Source organism: Rhinolophus sinicus, chromosome 1 (genome assembly GCF_057876585.1).
Source record: "Rhinolophus sinicus isolate RSI-liver-muscle chromosome 1, RSI-T2T, whole genome shotgun sequence".
Classification (NCBI taxonomy): domain Eukaryota; kingdom Metazoa; phylum Chordata; class Mammalia; order Chiroptera; family Rhinolophidae; genus Rhinolophus; species Rhinolophus sinicus.
Window position 1 is genome coordinate 169,838,064 of NC_142501.1, and position 23,151 is coordinate 169,861,214.

Sequence of the window (23,151 nt, forward strand, 5' to 3'; positions counted from 1 at the left end):
CCTATATCATCTTTTCTTACCGCCGAATAGTATTCCATTGTGTATATATACCACAACTTCTTTATCCATTCATCTATCGAAGGACATTTTGGTTGTTTCCATGTCTTGGCCACTGTAAACAAAGCTGCAATGAACATTGGAGCACACGTGTCTTTATCTATAAATGTTTTCAGATTTTTTGGGTAGATACCCAGGAGAGGGATTGCTGGGTCATATGGTAATTCTATTTGTAATTTTTTTGAGGAACCTCCACACTGCCTTCTATAATGGCTGGACCAGTCTGCATTCCCACCAACAGTGTATGAGGGTTCCTTTTTTTCCACAGCGGTCTCTGTTTCAATAAGACATCCTGAACTAGGGATGAGGTAAAGTGCCTTGGGGCTTCAGTAGGTCACTGCAGGGAAGGCACATGTTCAGTAATTATTAACTTGCCCTGCCACATAGATAGGTAAAAAGTCGTTTCTGGAGATAACTGTTATCGTGGGCCAAGCTTCTAATTTAAATTCTTCTAGATAGTTAAGGCGTGGCGGGTGGGGGGGTGGGGCCGGGGCAGAAGTTTCTCTTGAGCCCGCAGGACTTCAGTTGCCTTTAGCTCAAAATAATCCACATACCACTGAGGCACACCTTGGGGTAGCTCATTCTGAACCCCTATAATACCTTAGTCAATGATATAGGATCTCAGTTTCTGGGTGTGGGCCGGGATCGTGTCCCGTGAAGCCGAAGAATGGACACACGGACCCAGGAGAGGCAAGGAGTTGTAAAGGAAGATAGTTTATTAGAGGCAGGAGAAGAGGTTGCAGCTCCTGAGCGGGAGGGGGTACCGGAAACTGGGAAGCCCAGAGACTGAGGCAAAAGTTCTTACTGTTATACCTGCCCTTGCCTGCTTGGGGAAGGGGGCTGGAGCCTTCTAATGGAATTCGTCTATTAGGTTTGCCCTGTTTGCCCATGTTTGCCCATGCTCAAGGGATTAACAAATAACCTATTCTTATCTACTAGATCTGCTTCTTTGTTCAGCCAAAGGGAATTTGAGATAACTTATTAACCTCAAGGCATATTCTCCTGTCTCTGTCCTGGAGTGAAGGAGACATTCCAGAACCTGGGGTTTCAGGATATGGCTGCTTTCTTGTTTATTCCACCAGGGACCTCCCTGTCTACCTAGCACCATACTAACTAACCTGTCTCACCAAGACATTCACTTTACATGACTTTCTATTCAACAAGCATAGGATCACAGTACACAAGTCTGAAAGGGACCTTGGAAGTAATGGTTCTGCCTAATTTCTATAAAATTTCCAAGAGACAGTCATCCAACTTTAGTATGATCACTCCACTGGTTTTAGAATTTCTATTGCCATATTCATTATGGACACATGAAACTAATGTGTACATTTTTGATGCAGCCTCTCCGCTTCCTTAAATGAGACCATTGCCACCACCCCACTGACACTCCAGTAACTTCTATTCACTATTTTAGTTGTTTATTTTCCATTCTTCCTCTTTGTGCTCCTTACATTCTGTTTCACTATCCAGTTTCTCTCCACCCTTCTCCACCCTACTTTCTGACCTAGAAGGCTGGCCTGAATGAACTAAAGCAGCTCTGGGCTGATGGGGACCCCAGCAAGGAGGAAGGAGCATTAAGTGAGAGTATTTCACTCTCCTGGTTGCCTCTCTGCAGGGTCACCTAAAGCTGGCTGGGTCCCTTCATTAAAGAGCATAGCTCCTCTCAAGTTGACCTCCACAAAACTTTTCTGAATTTCTCTTTCTCACGGTCCCTTCAGTCATAAGGATAATAGTCCCAAGATACTGTGCTATCCTCTTCCCTTTCACAACCTACTTGGACAATCCTAATTTGAGCAAGCCATCTGTTTCTTGTTTCCTGCGAGATGTGTTTGACTTACTCTACATACTCACAAAAGTGGAGTTATAACTATTTGCCTTGTTGATGCTAATGGTTGAATAAACAGTCCAGAAACTACTGGCATGGCTCATCCTGCTCTCCGCTAGTATTCACCACTGCATTTCTTAGTTACTTAATAAGTCACGATCAGAATGAGAAACTTCACTAATGAATTTAAATGACAAAGTTCATCCTAAAAGGCTCATGAACTAAAAGAGTTCATTTTGTTTTCCTTTAAAGTTCAGATTTTTATCCCATGAAAATTTTCATGTTAGATAAATATCTGTACCGGAGTTATTTTATTAACAGAATGAATAGATGGCATGTGAGATAGATATGTACTTTTCTTTGGTAAATGTTAAATGTCTAGCCAGCAATGGATGAAATAATAACTGGTAATAACAAAACAAAAAAAAAAAAGAAAGAAAGAAAGCCAACATCTCAGCACACTCTAGTTATTCCATATTTGTAAATCAAGCTCCGGTAGAAGCTGAAATAATTCTTCTAAGCCTTTGGGAGCATTATTTGGCAAGTTACTTTCTGGGTGTGCTCAATCTATCTAAGTTTTCATTCCATAGGGAAAATGCTTTTTGAATATTAAGGACATTTTAAAGGGATTAAGGCATAATAGAATTGCTAGGTTAATTATTTCCTTTTAGAAAGAGTGTTTCAAACTGGATAAAAAGAAACAACTGAAGGAATCCCAAGTGTAGACTCAATCCATTATATCATTTTCTTGATGTTTCCCCTGCTGACTACAAGTTAGACTTGTTTTGCTCCTACAGAAGAGAGAGTTTGGATCAGTAAATGAAAAAAGATGTAAAAGGCTGAATCAAGGCCAAAGAAAACTTTGGCTTTCTTACTACATATTGGGCAATCATCTCTTCTCACTCAACTTTCCTTACTGGATCTTATCCATTTCCATGTCTCCAATCACCACCTATCACAGATGACTCCCAAAATAAATCTCAAGCATAGACCTACCTGAGCTCCAGATCCACAAATACAACTATGATCTTGACATTGCCAAGTGGAGGTGTCTCAAAATACCCCAAATTCATGATTTTCTTTCCTGCACTCAGGTTTGTTTCTCTTCCTGTGTTCTCTGTGTCAGAGAATGACACCACCATCCTCCCAGTTATACAAGGCAGACACCTAGGGATCACCCTTGACATATCATTCTTCTCAGCCCCTCATCACTCCTCATCCATTTTCTCCCCAAAATATATCTTAAACACACTCTGTCCTCCAGGGCCAATTCCCTACTACCATCACATCTTGCTTTTGCCGAGCAGCAGCAGTCACCTCCTAACTGGGTTCTCAGTATCTACTCTCCCATCTTTTCAAATAGTTCTCATACTGCAGTTCAAGTGATTGTTTTGAAATGCAAATATGTTCATACTGCACACACACACACACACACACACACAACTTTTCTCCTTCATTAACACTTTGGTGACTTCCTTCTTCTCATCATAAAAATAGAAAATTTTAACATGACCTATGAATCACTGCGTGTTCTGGTCCTGTCCTACTTCTCCAAACTGATCTTACTTCAACTCTGCTGCTTACTCACTGTATAACCTTGGATAAGTTACTTATCTGTGCCTCAGTTTCTTCATCTGTAAAATGGGAATAATACTAGTATTGCCCACTTAGGATTGTTGTGAGGATCAGTGTAAAGTGCTTAGAAGTTACTTAGTAGATACACAACAAATGTTAGCTCTTATTAGTACATCTTAGCTCTTTCAGTTACTCTGATGTTTTTCCTCAGCGGTGTTATACTTCCTTCCACGATAGAACCTTTGCACAATGTGTTCACTGTGAAGCACTGATTCCTCCCATCATAAACTGGCATCATTTCCTCCAGAAAACCTTCATAATTTCATTGACTCAATTAAGTCCTTCCCTTACATGATTTCATAGCAACATATACTTTTCCATAATAGCACTTATCACAGTTATATTTATACATTCATTTAGGTGATCATATGACTCTTTTTTCTCTTTTAGCTGCAAGTCCATGAGGACAGGGCAGATGAGATCAATTCCCCACCCCCTCAAACCCCCACCCCACCCCACCCCACCCTTAAATCTATGTCCTTAGCTCTTGCATGGCTCCAAATAGGTATTCAATAAACAATTTCAATAAATGAAATGGAATCTCATTGTTCCCTGAGAGTAGTTCCAAAACAATGCGTCTCTCTAACATGGTCCACAGGTGCCTTTCTCCTCTGCCAGACAGCGGTCCTGTGTGTAAGAATAAGTGCTTCTCAAGGAAACTTCCTTACCATAGACCCCTTATTAAGTTTCTCCAGAATGTTAATGGTTATCCCCTTCTCTATGTGTAGGTCATCCCTAAGAGGACTATTTCTAGTAGACATATGGTGCCCAAACCATGCCTCTTGACAAGGCCAAACTTAAACATATAAAAGAGTAATGCCCACTTGAAGAATCTTTGGAGAAGTTTAGCCATTGAAATCTGTATTGACCAGGAGATGTTAGACAAGTTTTCCTGGCACCTTTGATTGTCTTTTTCTCAGGTCTGGTTCTGCTTTGCTCCATTTTCACTTATTCCTTCTTTATAATGCTGCACAAGGGTGAAATAGTGATAGCTAACATATATTTGGTGTTGGTGTTTGCTATTGTCAGGCACTGTGCTATGCAATCTCTATATATTATTTCACTAATTCTTAATTAGAAAAAGGAAATCTCTTAGGTAATGCTATTATTACCCCCATTTTACAGTTGAGAGCATGGAAGTTTGAAAAGATAAAGAAACTTGCCTAATGCTATGGGGCCACTAAGTAGTGCAGCCAGATTTTAAACCCAGGTAGTCTGATGCCAAGGCTTGCACCTTCGTGTGGTGAACCACACTGCCTAGGTGCAGCTAGTGATGTCTTACGGATCCTAACTCATTAGCCTCTCATCCAGTTGGGTAAGTTTTAAAGACCTTTCGTATTGTCATTTTAAACTTCAAAACATATTGTGAACACGGACATCATACAACTTGGGATCAGATGACAAAGTAATCGAGATTCAAAACAAGGCATATCTTGATCTGTGATTGGTATATCATGAGTTCTGGCACAATGTAGGCACTCAATAAATACTTATTGAATGAATAAATGGATCACACCATTCACATGGTCATATATCCTTTAATTGGATTATTGTCACGTCCAGCGCAACAAGGGCAGTGAGAGAACGAGAAGGGACGGCAAAGGGTTAGGAAAGAAACAGAAGTCAAGAGATTTATGCACTAGAGGCCAAGGGTCTCACAGCCTCAAAGGACTAGAGCCCCAAATTGGGCCACTTTGTGGCTTTTATTGATGTACACACAAGGAAGTAACATTGTTTTCTCTACGGTCTGTGAATTTCATACATTATACTAGGAAACTGATTCAAACCAATCACCCTTGCCTGCAAACAGCCGGAATCAAAAGTCCCATGATGTCTTAGTAATTGTTGTATGTACCTCCCCAAAGGACAAAACCTTTATGCTGAAACTTACTGATATGAATAGATGGAGAACTGATGTTATCACATCATTGAATCTCTTCCCAAGCAGGTTGTGGGCAGGAATATAGCCACAGAGTAAGAAGCTCTCCTTAGCTGGGGGACGGTGGGGGTCTATGCCCACTTCTCTCAACCCCGTGAGTTCTCCAGATGGCCCCTGTGAGACTGTGCCTGTCTTAGGTTGTTCCTCCCTTGAGGAATCTTACCCGTCATTGACTAACCAGCCATCCTTTGGGGCCAAACAGAGAGACATAAGGTGCAAGCACAAAGGTGAAGCAAAGTCCCTGAAAGGATCAGTCTCACAGACTCTCCTTTCTTTAGGGGTAGGTACGAGGGGACAGACGGGTAGGCTGCTGCGTGAAAACAGATTATGAGTATTTTCTCGTAAAATTTCTCCACAATTCAGTGTCCTTTCCAAAAATGTAGCGCAAAGGATTTTCTTCTTAATTCATTCTCTATGATCCAGACAATTTGATCATAAATGCACAACTTTGACAACCATCCATCCATCCATTCCACTATTTACTAGCCAAGGTAGAATGTGTGCTGCCTTTGCCTTACTGGAGAATAGACTCATTTTTCCTCTGATGACTGTGCAACCTGGCATCTCTTCTGTATTCTCTCTTTTCATAGTCAGGCCTATCCAAGGCTCCTCTCTGTGATGCTCCACACAGACATGCGAGTTTCACCTGTTACTGCTATCCGAACAAACCATTCTCTCTCTAGCCTGACCTCCATTGTACTGCAGCAGGTACCTTGTTGTAGATTCCATAGTGATTATGATTTTCAGTAACCATTTCTATCTAAAGTAAACTCATTGTAATAAAAAAATAGACCGTTTCTCTTATTATGAAAAATACATATTTATTACATTAAAAAAAATTTTAATTCTATATAAGGCCCCCAAATAACTATTATATAGATAATATTTAAAGAGCCTATACTATATGTGAAATGCTAAGCTAATAAAGTTACATTACTATTCCTATTTTACAGATGAAAAAAATACACCATGGTGTAAAAAGACTTTCTTAAGATCCTTAGCTTGTATGTGCAAGTTTGGATTTGCATTCAGGTCTATCCAGTTTTAATGCCAGCAATTTTTATCACTGACATCTTTTAAAGGCCAATTAGTATTCTGTTGTATAGCGGTACCAAAATACTTAGCAGTGTCTTCTCTATTATGGATTTTCTGGTTGTTTCCAATTTTAAAATATTAGAAATAGCACTTTGAGAACATTTATGTTAAACTTTTCTTTGAAGTAAAAATAGTATTATTGTTCCTTTTAGAGTACATTAGTAACATACAAGTATGCTTACTGTAAAAAAATCAAGGAATACATGAAATTGTAACAAAAAAATGAACATCATTTGAAATTCTACTAGCCTATAATAACTATCATTAACACTTTGCTGATCACAATTTTGTCTTTTTTATTCAATCGCACATGTATATCATATATTAGCTTACATAAATGACTCTTATGTCTCTGCTTTTTTTCTCCATTCCCTACCACTCCAATAAATCTTATATATGGAAGTAGACAAATGATTCACTATTTATTTTACAAAAATGGGATTGTTTATTTTACAAAAATGAGAAAGAGAAATTACTTCTCTCCAATTTGCTCTTCTCACTTAAAAATACATCATGAAAGGCTTCAGGTGAAGATGACAGAGTAGGTTAAGGCTATTCTCACCTCTCCCCACAACCACATCAAAATTACAACTAAACTACAGAACAACCATCACTGAGAACCACCTGAAGCCTAGCTGAGCAGAAGTCCTATAACTAAGGATATGCAGAAGAAGCGACAAAAAGACTGGTAGAAGGGGCAGAGACACCTAATGGATAGGTCCCACACCCACGGTGTGGCAATTGAGAAATGAGAGGGCTATTCTCAGCTGCAGAGGTCCCCCTGAGGAGCAAGGGGTCCCAGCCCCACACCAGGCTAGGCCAGCCCAGGGTTCCAGTGCTAGAGAGAGAAGTCCTCATAACTCCTGACTATGGAAACCGGTGGGGATTATGGCTGAGTGACACAGAGGGCTACCGGAGTGCCAGGCATTCCTCTTAAAAGGACTGTGCACAGATTTAGTTGCTGACGAACGCACTCACTCTGAACTCCAGCACTGGGGCAGCAGCTTGAATAGCACCAGGGATATACGGGGAAGAACTGATTTGTCTGGCTTTGGTGTGAGGGATGGAGGTGTAGCTGGCTCTGCCATTTTGTTCCCTTGTTGAGTCCTGCCACCCCTCCCCAGCCTGCAGACACAGGTGGATGCCAAGTCTGAGTCTCCATCAACATGGTAAACACCATAGACTCTGCCCCACCCAACTCGTTGGCCCACCCAAGCCACTTTCAGTGGCTTTCCCATACAAACAGCCTAGCTCAGCTTGTGTTGCAAACTTTACTAAAATCTCCCAAAGACTCAAAAACCCCAAATAAATAACGTCTAGCCTCAACATGCCCCATACCTCTTGCTAAGCAGGCCCAAACCCAGCACTAGTAGCAACTAGCCTCAATCCACAGCTTAGACTCTCCCAGGCACCTCCAGCTCTGAACAAGTGGCAACCATCTACAGATCACTTTGTAGCCATACCGCCTAGCCCAGGACGGGGCACAGGTAGGGGCTGACCTTGGCCTGCATCAGAGCCACTCCCAAAAGGCCCCAGAACCAACACATCCAGTGGCCAGCATCAGACTACACCATAGCGCCACACAACCACCTCCATAAATGACACACTTGAAGGGTAAACTGGCCAGGCATCAGAGCTCTATTGAAATGAATCCTGCTCCATGGGGTCAGCCCCTGCACAGCAGCTCTTCCATTGTAGTCATGGCCATTCCTCTCAGCCAATCACCTTGAGGGTCAGTCCCTCCCATTGACATGCCAACAGTAATCAAGGCTCAACTACAACAGAAGGGTACACACAACCCACACAAGTGACACACCTAGGGGACTTGGCTCAAGTGACCAGAGAGACTGCTACTGGGCTCCACAGGACACCTACTACATAAAGGCACTCTACCAAGACTGGGAGACATAGCAGATCTACTTAATACATAGAAACAGGGAGGCAGCAAAAATGAGGAGACAAAGAAACATGTCCCAAAGGAAAGAAAAGAACAAAACTTCAGAAAAAGAACGAAACAAAATGGAGACAAGCAACCTACCAAATGCAGAGATAAAAACACTGGTTATAAGTATGCTCAATGAATTTAGGGGAAGAGTAGATGAACTCAGTGAGAACTTTAACAGAGACAGGAAACATAAAAATGAAGATAGAAAACAAAAATATCAGAAAAGAAGAATATAATAACTGAAATTAAAAAATACATCTACTCTACTGTTGATTTGATGAAGCAGAGGATTGAATCAGTGATTTGGAAGCCAAGGTAGTGAAAAACACCCATCAGAACAGCAAAAAGGAAAAGGAAAAAAAAAGAACAGCAAACAGAAAAAAGAATCCCCCAAAGTGAGGACAGTTTCAGGGGCTTTTGGGACAACATCAAACATACCAACATTTATATCATAGAAGGACCAGAAGGAGAAGAGACAGAGCAAGGAATTGAAAACCTACTTAAGAAATAACCATTGTAAACTTCCCTAACCTGGCAAAGGAAAAAGATATATAAAGCCCAGGAAGCACAGAGTCCCAATCAAGACAAACCAAAAGAGGCACACACAAGACACATCATAATTAAAATGCCAAAGGTTAAAGACAAGGAGAGAATCTTAAAGGCAGTGAGAGAAAAGCAGTTAGTTCCCTACAAGGGAGCTCCCATAATACTGTCACCTGACTTTTCAACAGAAACTTTGCAGGTCAGAAGGGATTGGTACAAATATTCATACTCAAAGTGATGAAAAGCAAGTACCTACAACCAAAATTACTCTACCCAGAAGTCTATCATTTAGAATCAAAGAACAGATAAAGAGCTCCCCAGATAAGACAACACTAAAGGAGTTCATTGCCACCAAACCAGTATTACAAGAAATGTTGAAGGGACTTCTTTAGGAAGAAGAAGGGGAAAAAAAAAAAAAGGATAAAAAATATGAATAATAAAGTAGCAATAACTATATATCTATCAACAATTAGTTTCAATGTAAACGGAGTAAATGCTCCAATCAAAAGACATGGGATGGCTGAATGGATAAGAAAACAAGACCCTTACATATGCTGCCTACAAAAGATTCACTTCAGATTGAAAGACACACACAGACTGAAAGTAAAGAGATAAAAAAAGATATGTCATACAAGTGGAAATGAAAAAAAAAAAAAAAAGCTGGGGTAGCAATGCTTATACCAGAAAAAATAACTTTAATACAAAGGTAATAACAAGAGACAAAGAAGGACCCAGCAGTTTCACTTCTGGGTGTTTATCCAAGGAGACCCAAAGCACTGGTTTGAGGAGATGTGTGCAATCATGTGTTCACTATAGCATTATTTACAATATCCAGGTAATAGAGGCCACCTGGGTGTCTGTTGATAGATGAGGGATGGATGGGGAGAATGTGGTATGTGTATACAGTGGTATGTTACTCAGCCATAAGGAGGGGTGAGGCCTTGCTGTTTGCGATGGCATAAATGGACCTACAGGGTATAGTGCTGGGTGAAGTGAGTCAAGCGAGAAGGGATGGATACTGTGTTATTTCAATTATATGTGGAATCTAAAAAACAAGATAAAGGAAAAAGCAGAGTAAAGACAGATTCATGGATGCAGAGAAAATATTAATGGTTGCAAGATGGGGGGGGGAGGTGTAGAGGTGGGTGAAAAGGGGAAGAGATAAGATGTGCAAATTGCCAGTTATAAAAACAGTCATGGGAATGTAAAGTACAGTATCGGGAATACAGTCAGTAATATTGTAATAACTATGTATTGTGTCAGATGGGTATTATACTTATCAGGGTGATCACTTCATAAGTTATATAAATGTCTAATCACTATAATGTATACCTGAAACTATTATAATATTGTATGTCAACTGTAATTGAAAAATAAAAAAAAAATATTTTAAAAAAAGGAAGAAAAAATACATCATAAAAATTCCTCCAAGAATACTAGTATAGATCTAACTCACTCTTTTTAATGACTCCATAATACTCCATTGTATGACTATGCCACAATTATTTTACTGTGGCATATGCAATCATTCCTCTATTAAAGCAAATTTCATTTAGTTTTATTTTCTTCCCTGACAATCCAAAAAAGTTTTAATCAATATCCTTATACAAATATCCTTACTTAAAAATATGCCTTTATTTCTATGGAACAGATTCCCTGCGGTTATCATTTTGTGTGACTCCCAAACCTAGGCCACAGGTTTGCAAACTGTGTCCCATGTATCAAATCCAGCCAATCATACTCTCCCCCTTTTTTTCTGTGAGCTACGAATGGATTTTATAATTTTTCATGGTTGAAAACAATTTTTTAAAAAGAGTATTTTGTGACATATGAAAATTGTATAAAATTTAAATTCCAGTGTATAAATATAGGAGAGAATCTCCTTTATTTACAACCATGCTCATTTATTTGTATACTGTCTGTACTACTTTCATGCTACCAGGACAGAGTTGAATAATTGTAACAGAGCATATGTAGCCTGCAAAGCCCAAAATATTTGCTATCTGACTCTTCAGTATACAAAAGTTTACTGACCCATGACCTAGGCAAATGATATACTTCTCTTATTGCTATTAAATGGAAAGGGTAACTGTTTAAAAATAAATATATTTTAGAATAGCTGAGGGAACATTTAATAGCTAAGGAATCTGGGGAGTTATTTAAGGCCATATTGGAATAGTACATATATTAATTATTCCTTCTGTGTAAAAATAACTTTGATATTCAGATTTTTATAACTATCAGCATAGAAATAATATGTGGGGTGATGGGAAGATATGTTCTTGAACATGTTGCAGTTAGGAAAAAAAGGTCTTTGTTTCTTTAATTTTAAGAGTAAGGGCAGAAACTTTAGAGTCAAATTCAGCTTATTCCTTCCTTTTTCATATCTACCCTACCCATAGTGCCTTTAACTGCCTAGGGACGGGCAGGCATCCCACTACTACTTTGCACATCAGTCTAAAATAAGCAGGGACTTCCTGTGAGAAGCTGCTGTTAGAAAGTGTAATTGAGCAGGCTGACTGACACGACTAACACTTGGCACAATCAGTAAGAGGATACTGGATTGCAGATGGATTTCCTCAGCCCTGAACACAAAGGCCTGCATAATAGAGCCAAGGAAAATGCCAATGCAGGGGTGGGACATATTTTTTGTAGCTAAACCCAGAGAAATAACTGATTTTCCTTTCCTGTAGAAGTGTCTCTAGAGTTGACTACTATGATTGAAGTTGCCCTTGAAAAAGAAAGCAATTAGGATTTTACAGGAAGAATTTCAAGAGGCAGGAAAAGTGAGTGTACAGGAAGGCCAGGCAACAGATCAGAAGGGGGCAGAGAATTTTCACATTTTAGACACTGTCATTTTTGTTTAAGTGAGAAGCGTATTTGTTCATTATTAGTAGAAATAATGCCCTAGACCTTAAAAGAGAACAATCTCTTCTTTTCCCTTTGGCACCACACGTTCTACTGGGTCTGTTCAGTCTGTTGTCAAGTATTCGGGGTGCCAGTTCTTGTCTATCACTGGGCATTCCCAGTAGCAGAGCAGCTGAAAACCCTGCCTTCATGGAGCTTGCAACTCAGCAGAAGAAGAGAAACCATAAACACAGTAAATCAGTATAGTCTATAATATTTAGAGGCTGATAGATGCAATGGAAAAAATAAAGCAGGGAGGGGGTGGCAGCAAAGAAGCGGGTCTAATCTTAAGTAGTGTGGTCAGGAGAGGCCTTTTGGAGCAAGTTATACCTGAGCTTCCTGCATGTCAGGGACGAGGGCTATAAACAGAGGTATTTCTGGTGCAAAGTTTCCTACTGTGTATCCCCGAAAATAAGACCTAGCCAGACCATCAGCTCTTATGCGTCTTTTGGAGCAAAAATTAGTATAAGACCTGGTATTATATTATATTTTGTTATGTTATATTATATTATACCTGGTCTTATATATTAAAATAAGACTGGGTCTTATATTAATTTTTGCTCCAAAAGATGCATTGGAGCTGATGGTCCGGCTAGGTCTTATTTTTGGGGAAACACGGTAGATGAAGTGTTCCTGGCATTGTGAAGGGACTATGGAGTCCATGTGGTTACAGGGAAGCTAGCAAGGAGGAGAAGCCTTAGGATTGGGGTTGGAGAGTTGAGGGACTGGTGGCTGGTTGTAGAGCCTCTTAAGCGCTGGCTTTTACTTTGGGTGAAATGAGTGAAATTCTTCTCTTTAATGGAGATCTGAGATCTAAGATCTGACATCCACTCCTAAATCTCCATATCTTCTGCCACGCTGTTTTGTCCCTAATCATTTCCACCCCTTCCCAAATATCACTGTAGCGTCAGAGTCCCAGGTTAGGAGGCAAAATGTAAGGGGGTGTGGTGCCAAAAATCTCAGCACTTACTGGTTTTCCTTTGCCTCAGTCTCTCACATGGCACAGTGCAGCACCGTTGCTGATCCTATCTTTATGTAAATTTTCATATTTTGTTCATCATGGATATTTGGCATTAATTTTTATTTTTTTAAATATGGTATTAAATATTACTTGATTGCTGAGGTTTTTTGGCACCCTTTTCATACTCTCTCTTCTTCCTGTTTCCCTAGCATCAGTCTAAACTAAGAGTCTATAAACAGTTTCATTAAGTCCAGATAGTAAATATTTTAGACTTTTCAGCCATAAGTCTCTGTTACACTCTGCCATTGGGAGCACAAAAGAAGCCATAGATTATCAGCAAACAAGTGAGAGTGGCTGTGTTCCAGTATGTTGGAGGAGGACATTGAGAAGACATGATGGCCAGTTGAGCCTCGAGCTGGACCAGGGCTTCTCACCCTCTCCCTGTGCTTGGAGTGTACATTCTGCCCACCATTCCCACAATGGGAGTCATTTGACAGGATGCAGCCCTGAGGGAGCAATGTGTTGTTGAGACCATCTGCACTGTATACGTGACTGAACTCCTTTAAGGACTCTATATAAACTTTTGAAGGGGGTGGTAAATGAAGGTAAAGGGGATCAAATACATGGTGATGGAAGGAGAACTGACTCTGGGTGGTGAACACACAATGTGATATATAGATGATGTATTACAGATTTGTATACCTGAAATCTATGTAACTTAACTAACAATTGTCACCCCAATAAACTTTAATTAAAACAAACAAACAACAACAAAAAACTTTTGAGATTCTCGCAGGTGGATAGAGATCTATTCTCTTGTGTTCACTCAAGACAAGCCTCATGTGTAACTTCCCTTGTTTATTAAACCTGCCACCTACCAACCTGGAGTGGCTGCCTCTTTCTTCTGTCTCTCCTTGCCCTCTGTATAGGGACCAATTTCAGAGTTTACCTGGAGAACTCCAAAGGTTGCAAATGAACACAGCAAAACTTTATTAAGAATACGGAGATTTGAATTTCACGTAATTGTCATTCATCATGAAATATTATTCCTTAGATTTTCCCCCAATCATTTAAAAATGTAGAAGTCATTCTTAGCTCACAGGCCACACAATAACAGGTAGGCAGACCAGGTTGGGAAGCCTTGATCTAAACTGTTGATGCCCTGAGAAAGCTCTTTCAAAAGTAGTATTTGCTCAATTCTTGTAGTTGCGCAAGCACCCCCAGTTTACCATATCGAGAGCCAACTTTCAGGGCCTCTGTGTTTTGACCCACGCTTTCTACTGAAATTTGTTATCCTCTCCTCCCTTCCCCCAAAAACATACTGCATGTGGAACCAGACCAGTCTCCTCACTGTCCTTTAAACAAACCAGGTTCGTTGTTTGCTACCCGTTTTTGACCTTGCTCTCTCTAGGTCCCTCCCTTCTCTCTTCATCCCTGCAAGGTCATTCTCCTTTTCTGACTCCACCAACCACTAGAGGTCTCCTCTTTTTTCCTGAATTCCCACAGCAGTTGTCAATAATACCCCATTTTGCTCTTAATTCTAGCATGTTGTCTGTTTTACATGTGTCTGTATTGTGTTCCAGATGAGATTCCTTGTCCTGGTAACTCCTTTAGAGTGCCTAGGCCAGAGCTGAGCACAAGGGAGAAGCTTGATACTCAGCCACTGGTTAGTACTATCTGGTATTATGGCTTCTCTTAAAATCGACCTTCAAATAGTCAAACAGGACTAATGACATTCTTAGCACATGCCCTCTGGATTTTGAGGGTGATCATTTTGATTAGATGTACAGATTATCTATGCTCTTTGCCTCCTTTAACCTGTGATTAGTGGCATTTTTGTTCCATGTCATTTCTAGTCATTTCTAAGATTGTTATCGCCTTGCCTTGTGATGTCCTGCCAGCCTACCCTCTACTTTTCCCCAGATTCACCAATTTACAAAAGGAAACCCTGAGGCTAAACATTGACCTGTTTGACTACTTTCAATTAATAGAAGAGGAAAAGGGAATAGTCATTTATTAAACACCCACTAAGATTGCAAGCAGTCTGCTAGGAATTTTACATAAGGTGGGAATGTTATTCCTGATTTTCAGATGAGGGCACTGAAGTTCAGAAAATTACAATACCTCATCTGAGCATAAGGGGTGGAAAGCTTAAACGGTGGAAAGGAAATGAAACTCTCAGGAGAAAACTGTAAAGGAATTTGAAGAGGTTTAACCTCACTGATAGGACTGAGGAAGTCAGCTCTCTTCCTGACTTCCCTTATATCTGTATCTTGCCTCATCTCTGTATCTTGCCCTCCCACCCTCACTCCTACCAAATATTCATGCTGCATTATGAGATAATGTATAAAGCTCAGAGAACGGAGTCTGACACATGATACTCCAAAAGTGTTATGTTTTCTTTCTCTCCCATTTCAATCCCCCAATTTCTCCATACCTCTTCAAAATTAAATGGCTTTTTAAAATCCATATCTAAATTGAAATTCATATTATGATTTATAAAATTGTATTTAGGGGGGTACAAAGTCAAAAGGGCAAATATTTAAATGTACGAACTCCAAAAGCAGGTAACCCAGGACCTGGTATTTGCTCTGCAAGTTCTTGTTGAGCTAAATGGGCATTTGAAAAATTTTTCTAGATTAGATATAAAATAATCAAGTCTCACATTTGACTGAATCATGGTGTGCCTGTGCACTACTCTTTCAGTGATTCCTCATTGCTTGATAAAGTTCATTTTGAGGGCCTGGCATCCCAAACCTACCATGGACTCTTACCTTTCCAGCTGGTCACCTGCACTTCTATATACGTACATTCCAGAGCCCAGGCAAATTGGTCTAGTCAACCTTCTCGAACAGAAGGCTTTAAATATCTTCAGCTTTTTCACTCAAAGCTTATTATTTAGTAAAGCACTCTACATATCTCGTCTTATCTATGTTTCTTTGTTCATGTCATTTCTCCATTTCGAATTCCTTCGCATCCATTCTGTCAGTTGAAATCCTCCACATTCCTTAAGGTACTTTGCAGTGGCAATATCCTCCATGAAACTTACCCTGACCTCCTTGGCAAAAAAATGATCCCTCCCATCTGATCTCTGAGTGCCCCGACACTTTGTTTGCTCTCCAGTCTTCATATACAGCCTTTACTATAGTTATTAGTGTACATATCACATCTGGTCTGTTAGATTTAATCATCGCGACACAGAAATTCCATGAACTTTCTCAAGTGGTGCCTTGTATAAGTGGGTTACTCAGTAAATAAGAATTAAGATGATGAATGGAACGTGAACACAAAATGATGTTGGTAGACCTCTCCTCCTTTTAAGGAAAAGTCTTTAAGGTACTCTATAAACCTCTTGTAGCCAATTCTTTAGCAAGAGAGTGGTTTTTCATTTTTTTCTTTTTCTTTCTTTTTTTTTTTTTTTATTACCTAGGAAACAATTTTTGATGGAGTCTGAAATTTGGAGGGAAATACGAGGTCTGACAATTAAGTTCACGAACTCATTCTAGAAAAAAGCGTTACATACCTCATCGTTGAATATCACTATGGTCACCTTTGAAGTACTCCCCTATGCACCGATGCCAGTGCCTAGTCCACCCTTCAAAGCAATTTTGGAACTCTTTTTCTGGAATGGCTACCTGTTTACCTTATACTAGCTTTGAGTCTCATTGAACTCCCACATGTCATGGGGCCAATGGAATTTTGTGCTCATCAGGCATCTTGAACACTATGTGCAAATAGGATGGCAAGAAACAGCAGACAAATTTCATGTATCTACCCTGTTCACATTCATGCTCCAGTGTTCCATCAAACTTCACTTACAAAACACAAGTTCAAAGATAAAGTTGTTCAGAATTTCAACACAGAGACAGCAGAGCATTAAACCTGCTGAGAGCAGAGCCCTGTGCAAAGGACTACACTGGTCACACACACATGAAGCTGCCCTCCCTACTATGTGTGTTTGAACCAAACACTTCAAATCTCTTGCTGGTTGTGGAGAGACAGCTCATTGCCACCTAATAATTCTCTCCTTTCCTGGTGACAGAACTACAATTTTATTGGGGATTGTAAGATGCTCAGCTAAAAACGACATTTTCCAGCATCTTCTGCAGTTACTGCAGTCATGTGAACAAATTTTGTTTAATTAGATGTATGGGCAAGTGTTGTATGGGTTTTGGGGCTAGCAGCCTCATTCCTCCTTTCCAGCTGCTTGGAATAGAGTTGTGATAGCTAGAACTCCAAAAGTCATCTTGGAACAGGAGGTGACATTGAAAATGGAAGTTAAGTTCTCACATGAAGCAGATAAAAGGTGACTGAGTCCCTGAAAAACCATGGAGCTGCCCCATGAGCCCCTGGCTGCTTACCTCAGGACTTTTTACATGTGGGAGAAATAAACTTGTATCTTGTTAAATCATTAATATCTGGCAGTTTTATTTTATGCAGGTGAAACTAATCCTAATTTACAGGAAATATTCCACTACTGTGTTTCCCCGAAAATAAGACCTAAGTGGAAAACAAGCCCTAGCACAATCTTTCAGGATGCTTATAATATAAAATAAGCCCTAATGCGTTGTCATGCGGGGTGTCCGGTGGGGTCTCTGCTCCCGCTCCCCATACAAGAACGCAGGATATGGTGAGGCCAAAAAGGAACACCCACGGAGCCATAGGTAGGGGAGTCATACCACTATATTCTCTCTGGCAGCACTATACTCTCACTGGAGGCTGGATACACACTGTCCGCAAACCGCCATCCACACTTGCCAGCCCAGCCGCCATCTTCTTGCTAGCCCCCATTCATTTCTCTCTCTGCTAGCGTAGCCACAGCAGTTATATTAGTGGCCAATGGCTCACTGGTTACAGCTGACGGCCAACTAGCCACAGCTGATGGCCATGCAATCACAGTTGATGGCCATTTACTACCTGAGCCAGCACCTGTCTATGTGAGGCCGAGAGCCTGGAAACTGCTTTTGGGGGTTCTGTCCCCACAGTCACATAGGTTAACAAATTAAGCTAACAATATTTTAAATACAAACCTTGGGCAGTCCTCAATTTGTAGCTGAGTAACATGCTTAGAAGTCCCTGGCTTGAGTGGCAACCATTTCTAAGATTCAGAGGCACATTTCCTCTTTCTTCCCAGTTCAGGGCTATGTTCTGGAGCTCTGAGATTGCTGGCAGACTCCAGATAAATGCAGTGTTGTAACGCAATGTGTTATGACCCTGATATGGTAATAATATAATAGCGTGAGTATAGCATTTTGTATTTTTTTAAGTGATTTAAATACCAATATTTTTCGATGAGCATGGGAAAGAAAATCATAAAAATCCTTGTGGATAATTACAAGACTACCTATAGAAAAGAGATGTCAACCATTAATCTGCCAACCACATCGATAATAGGTTTGTTTCCGCAAGATTAGAGATCAGCTTGACTAATACTGCCATCTAGAGTTAAATATCAAAACTACCATTTCTTGTCTATATAAGGAGACTGAAAAGGTCAGGGAATCCTAACTTTCTTGTCCGTTTGTGAAGAACTGCTGTATGACATTTGCCAGGGAGCCACCTGGAGGTAATTGGGATGGCAGTTGGAGTGTCCTCATAAGCTAAGCTAATACATGGAGTGTGTTCCACTTTCCATTTGTCTAGAATAAGGCCTGTCCTGGCTAGTAGCAGAGGATGGGCTGTGACCTCAGAAGAATGGGGGTTAAAGCAGAAGTGGATTCAGGAAGAAGATGGCAGGTGAAAGCAATGGAATTGCAATGTCTCTACTTCTTCTCAAATGTCCTTCCAGCTGATCCTCAAGAATTGACCTCGGGCCTTTTTCACCCCTCCTAAATGATTTATTCTGTCTTTTCTCAACCCCATGTGCTCCACAGTGACCTTTTGTAAGCATCTCTTCTCTCTCATCCCCTTCCCAACATCCTTCTCAACTTGCTTTTAGTCAGTGCTGTTTGATGGAAAGAAGGCAGAGAAGGCAAATGTGGTTTGAACCTGTGGTCCCCCATTTATCTAATGTTTTTTTTGAGCAAGTCACTACAATTTTATGAGACTCGCATTATTCATATCTGTATGGAGTACCTAATATGGACCTTATGGGGTGATTACAAAGCTTAAATGGGGAAATGTATGGTGAGAAACTGGCATGTGGTAGGTAGTTAGGAAATTTTATTTTCTTTCCCTTCTCTCATTCTTCTGTCCTCCTGTTGTGCGGGATGACAGGCAGGGTCTCTGGTCCCGCTCCCCGCATAAGAACATAGGATATGGTGAGGCCAAAAAGGAACACCCACGGAGCCATAGGTAGGGGAGTCACACCACTATAGTCTCACTGGAGGCTGTATTCACACAACGTGCGACCTGCTGTCTGCTTTTCTGCCAACTGACCGACTCCCCTCGCTAGCTGCAATCCGCGGTGCTAAGTGCAATCCGCTCTTGCCAGCTCAGCCACCATCTTCTTGCTAGCCCCCATTTTTCTGCTAGCGTAGCTACAGCAGTTATATTAGTGGCCAATGGTTCACTGGTTACAGCTGACGGCCAACTAGCCACAGCTGATGGCCATTTACTACCTGAGCCAGCACCTTTCCACGTGAGGCCGAGAGCCTGGAAACTGCACTCCTGGCTCTGTCCCCACACCTCCATAAATCAGTCAGGAAAAAAATTAGTAAAAAAGAAAAATAGGCTATTTGTATGACATAGTACATAATCTTCAACGTTTAACTATAAAGATATGATGACTGTGGGGACACAGTCCCAGAGAGCAGTTTCCAGGCTCTCAGCCTCACGTGGAAAGGTGCTGGCTCAGGTAGTAGATAGTCATTAGCTGTAATCAGATGGCCATCTGCTGTTACCGGTTAGCCATTAGCCACCAATATAACTGCGGTGGCTACGCTAGGGGGTTGGTTGGTTGCCAGAAAAATGGACCGTGGATTGCGCATTATGCGGCTCCTGCTTCCTGTGTCTCCAACCCAGCCACCAGCGAGAACATAGTGGTATGACTCCCCTATCTATGGCTCCATGGGTGTTCCTTTTTGGCCTCACCAAGTCCTGCATTCTTATGTGGGGAGCGGGACCAGAGTCCTTGCATGACACCCTGCATGACAAGGACCTGAGACCCTGCATGACAATGACAGTCACTTTTGATTGCTTTTCTCTTTTTAACCTGGGTGTTCTCTGAGAAAGGGATGCTCACCAGACATGGTTGTATAGCGGAAAGAAAAACCATGGGTTATTGCACTTATTCATCTGTAACTTGAGGCCAATCACTTTCAACCTCTGAGCCAAAGTTCTTCATCTCTGAAACAGGGACAGTTTCCTCTCATGGCTACTTCCTCTGAGCTTATGAGGATACGGCAGGTAAAATAGCTGGAAGGATTTTATAAAGTCTAAAGTAAATGCTATTATGAGTAATCATATTTTGTTTGCTTCATGTTATACCCATAGTGGAGATTCGGTACAGATTAAAAAATACATTAACTATGAATTTTACCTAATTAATTCACCTCATAGTCACTGCGTCCCCGTTAAGTGTCTCCTAAGCATTCATCCCCCACTTCTTCCAGACAGGCATTATACTTAGCAGATAGTGGGTAAGAGATGCTTTGCTAGACTTTGGTGAGGCTGCAAAGATGATTAAGTTCCCTCACAGAGTTGGTTGGGCAAAGATAGAACAATATAGTGATACAGAGTGTAATTAGTGTCATGTTGGGGAGTGTGTGCAGACTAAGGACATTCTTTATTGTGGGAGAGCAGAAAGGAGTAATTGATGTTGTGGAATCCAAGAAGAACTTCACAAAAATGAGGCATTTGAGACATTTGTAAAACGAAATGGGGAAAAGAAACTTCTAGGCAGAAGACACGGAGTGAACAAAGGCATGGATTTGGAAAAAAGCAAGTAGGAAAAGGCAAATTGTTCATTGTGACAGAACTGTGTGTGTGTGTGTGTGTGTGTGATATGCCTGTAATTGTTGGGGAAATGCAGCTGGAAAGATCAGTTACAAACAGATCATAGCGAGCCTTAAATTATACACAAAAGATTTTGTATTTATTTTTTCTGTAGTAATAGGCCTACAACAATTAAAGATGGTATGTGATGTGATCAAAACTGTGTTTTCTACAGATAAGTCTTAGGAGAACATAAAAGATTGATTAGAGATGCCAGATGTTAGAGATACAGACATGTGAGGTGTTATTGCAAAAAACCTGTGGCAGAGATACAAAGTGAATAGAAAACGAGATGTTGCTGATATGAGCCTATAGCCTCAGCAGCTAATTGGTTAGGGGAGGGTTTTGCAATGAGTTGGGAATATAAGATGAATTGGAATTTTCTAGATGGGATGGCTGTGAGGATGTGCCATTAATCAAAAGAGGCACTGGAGGAGAGATCAAGGAATAAAGAGTATGTTATAATAGAAATTAAATGGGCTTTCTAGTCAACTTGACTGTTGTTAAAATCCTGCCATTTACATACCATGTAACTTTAAGCAGGTTACCAAAACTCTCTGAGCCTTGATTCCTTACCCACAAAATGGGAACAACAATACTTATTTAACATGATTGATGTAGAGGATGCTTGTTGCTTATCTCCTTGGCATCCATCCCCCACTTCTTCCAGCAACAGGCCCAGCTGTCATTTTAGAATCTGCTTACCCCTCATGTTCAGATCCTGCGCTTGGGTGAGTCCATCCCCACCTTGCAGAGAGCTCTGCCAGGTGAATGACTCCTTCTCCAGGCCTTCACAGTGCCTGGCTCAGAGGTAGACATGTGACCCAAATTGGGCCATTGAGGGCATCATGGCTAAACTCCAGGACTTTGATTTGTGAGCAGTCTCCACAAAGTGTGAAACTGAGGGCTGGATATGAAGTTGAGAGTTGCTACAACCCTCTTGCCACCTCAGAGGAGATTCTGGAACTGTGGAGTGTACTGAGTGGAGCCTGAAGACGAAGCCCTCACAGCAAGAGGCAGAGTGAAGGGAGACAGAGAAATGGAGGCATTAGGACATTCAGTTCTTGTTGACAACAATCCATGAAATCATCCTTGCTGACGGACTTCCAGTTATGTGACTGTCAGAGAGATAGTGCTCTCTGTGCAGTAACAAATACTCCTCAAAAGTCAGGGCCTTATAACAAAGATTCATTTCTCACTTATGCTACATAGATTAGTTTCAACGGCTAAATTGCTGTTTTTAATCTGGGACTCAGGATGATGGAGCAATCTCTATCTGGAAAATCACCTGTTGTTGTAATAGAGAGGAAAAGCAGACAGTAGGGAAAATAAGTACTGGCTTTTAAACCATCTGCCTGGAAGATACTTCCTGCTTGCATGTCATTGGCAAGAACAAATTCACATGCTCAAGCTTGATGCTATAGGATGGAGAGCGGCAGCAAATATTTTTGAATAATAATACAATCTGCCAGTAAATTTCCCTTTTGCTTAAGTGAGCTTAGGTCGTATTTCATGTCTCTTGCAACCAAAACAGTCGTAACTGAGAAAAGCAGAAAGAGTTAAATTAGATATTTTATATAAAATAGTTAATACATAGTGAACATTCAGTTATTGGTACCTACTATTTCCAAGTGCATGAACACAGATGAATGGATAATCATATCTTTCTCAAGCAATAAAAGTATGGTCAATTTCTTTCCTTTACATTTTATTCACTTATCTCACTAACATTTATTGAATTATTTTAATGTGGCAGACACTAAGTGGTGAGGATACAAAATGAGTACAATACATTTACATTTTAGGTCTCCAGTAGTTTTTTTTATGTTGCTATTTTTTTAAAAGAAATAACTTAATATGAGGGCTCAGTGTCTGAGGCTGATAATATCAAACTCTGACAGTTTGTGCCTGAGGAAAGGAATAAACATTTAGGAAATTACTATTCAGAAAAAGGTTCTCTATGGTACATAGTAAAATGGAACCCAGAACTATGAATGCTATTCATTATTCACCACTCATCAATCCATTTGTCCAATACATGCTTGTTAGCATCTACCATCTTTAAGGCACTTGTAAGAGTGAAAAACAAATAACATTTATTCTCATCTTTAGAGAACTTAAAAGGCAGTAGTAAAGAGAGGTGAACTGAGAGTATATAAAAGGATACTATAAAAGTAAAAATAAAACAATAATGCTGATGATGGCTAACATTGTCAAAGTTACCAATGACCTCCTTTTTTGCCAAACCTAAAGTTCAACACTCAATCCTTATCTTGCTCGACAATTGACAGAGTTGATTGTTCCCC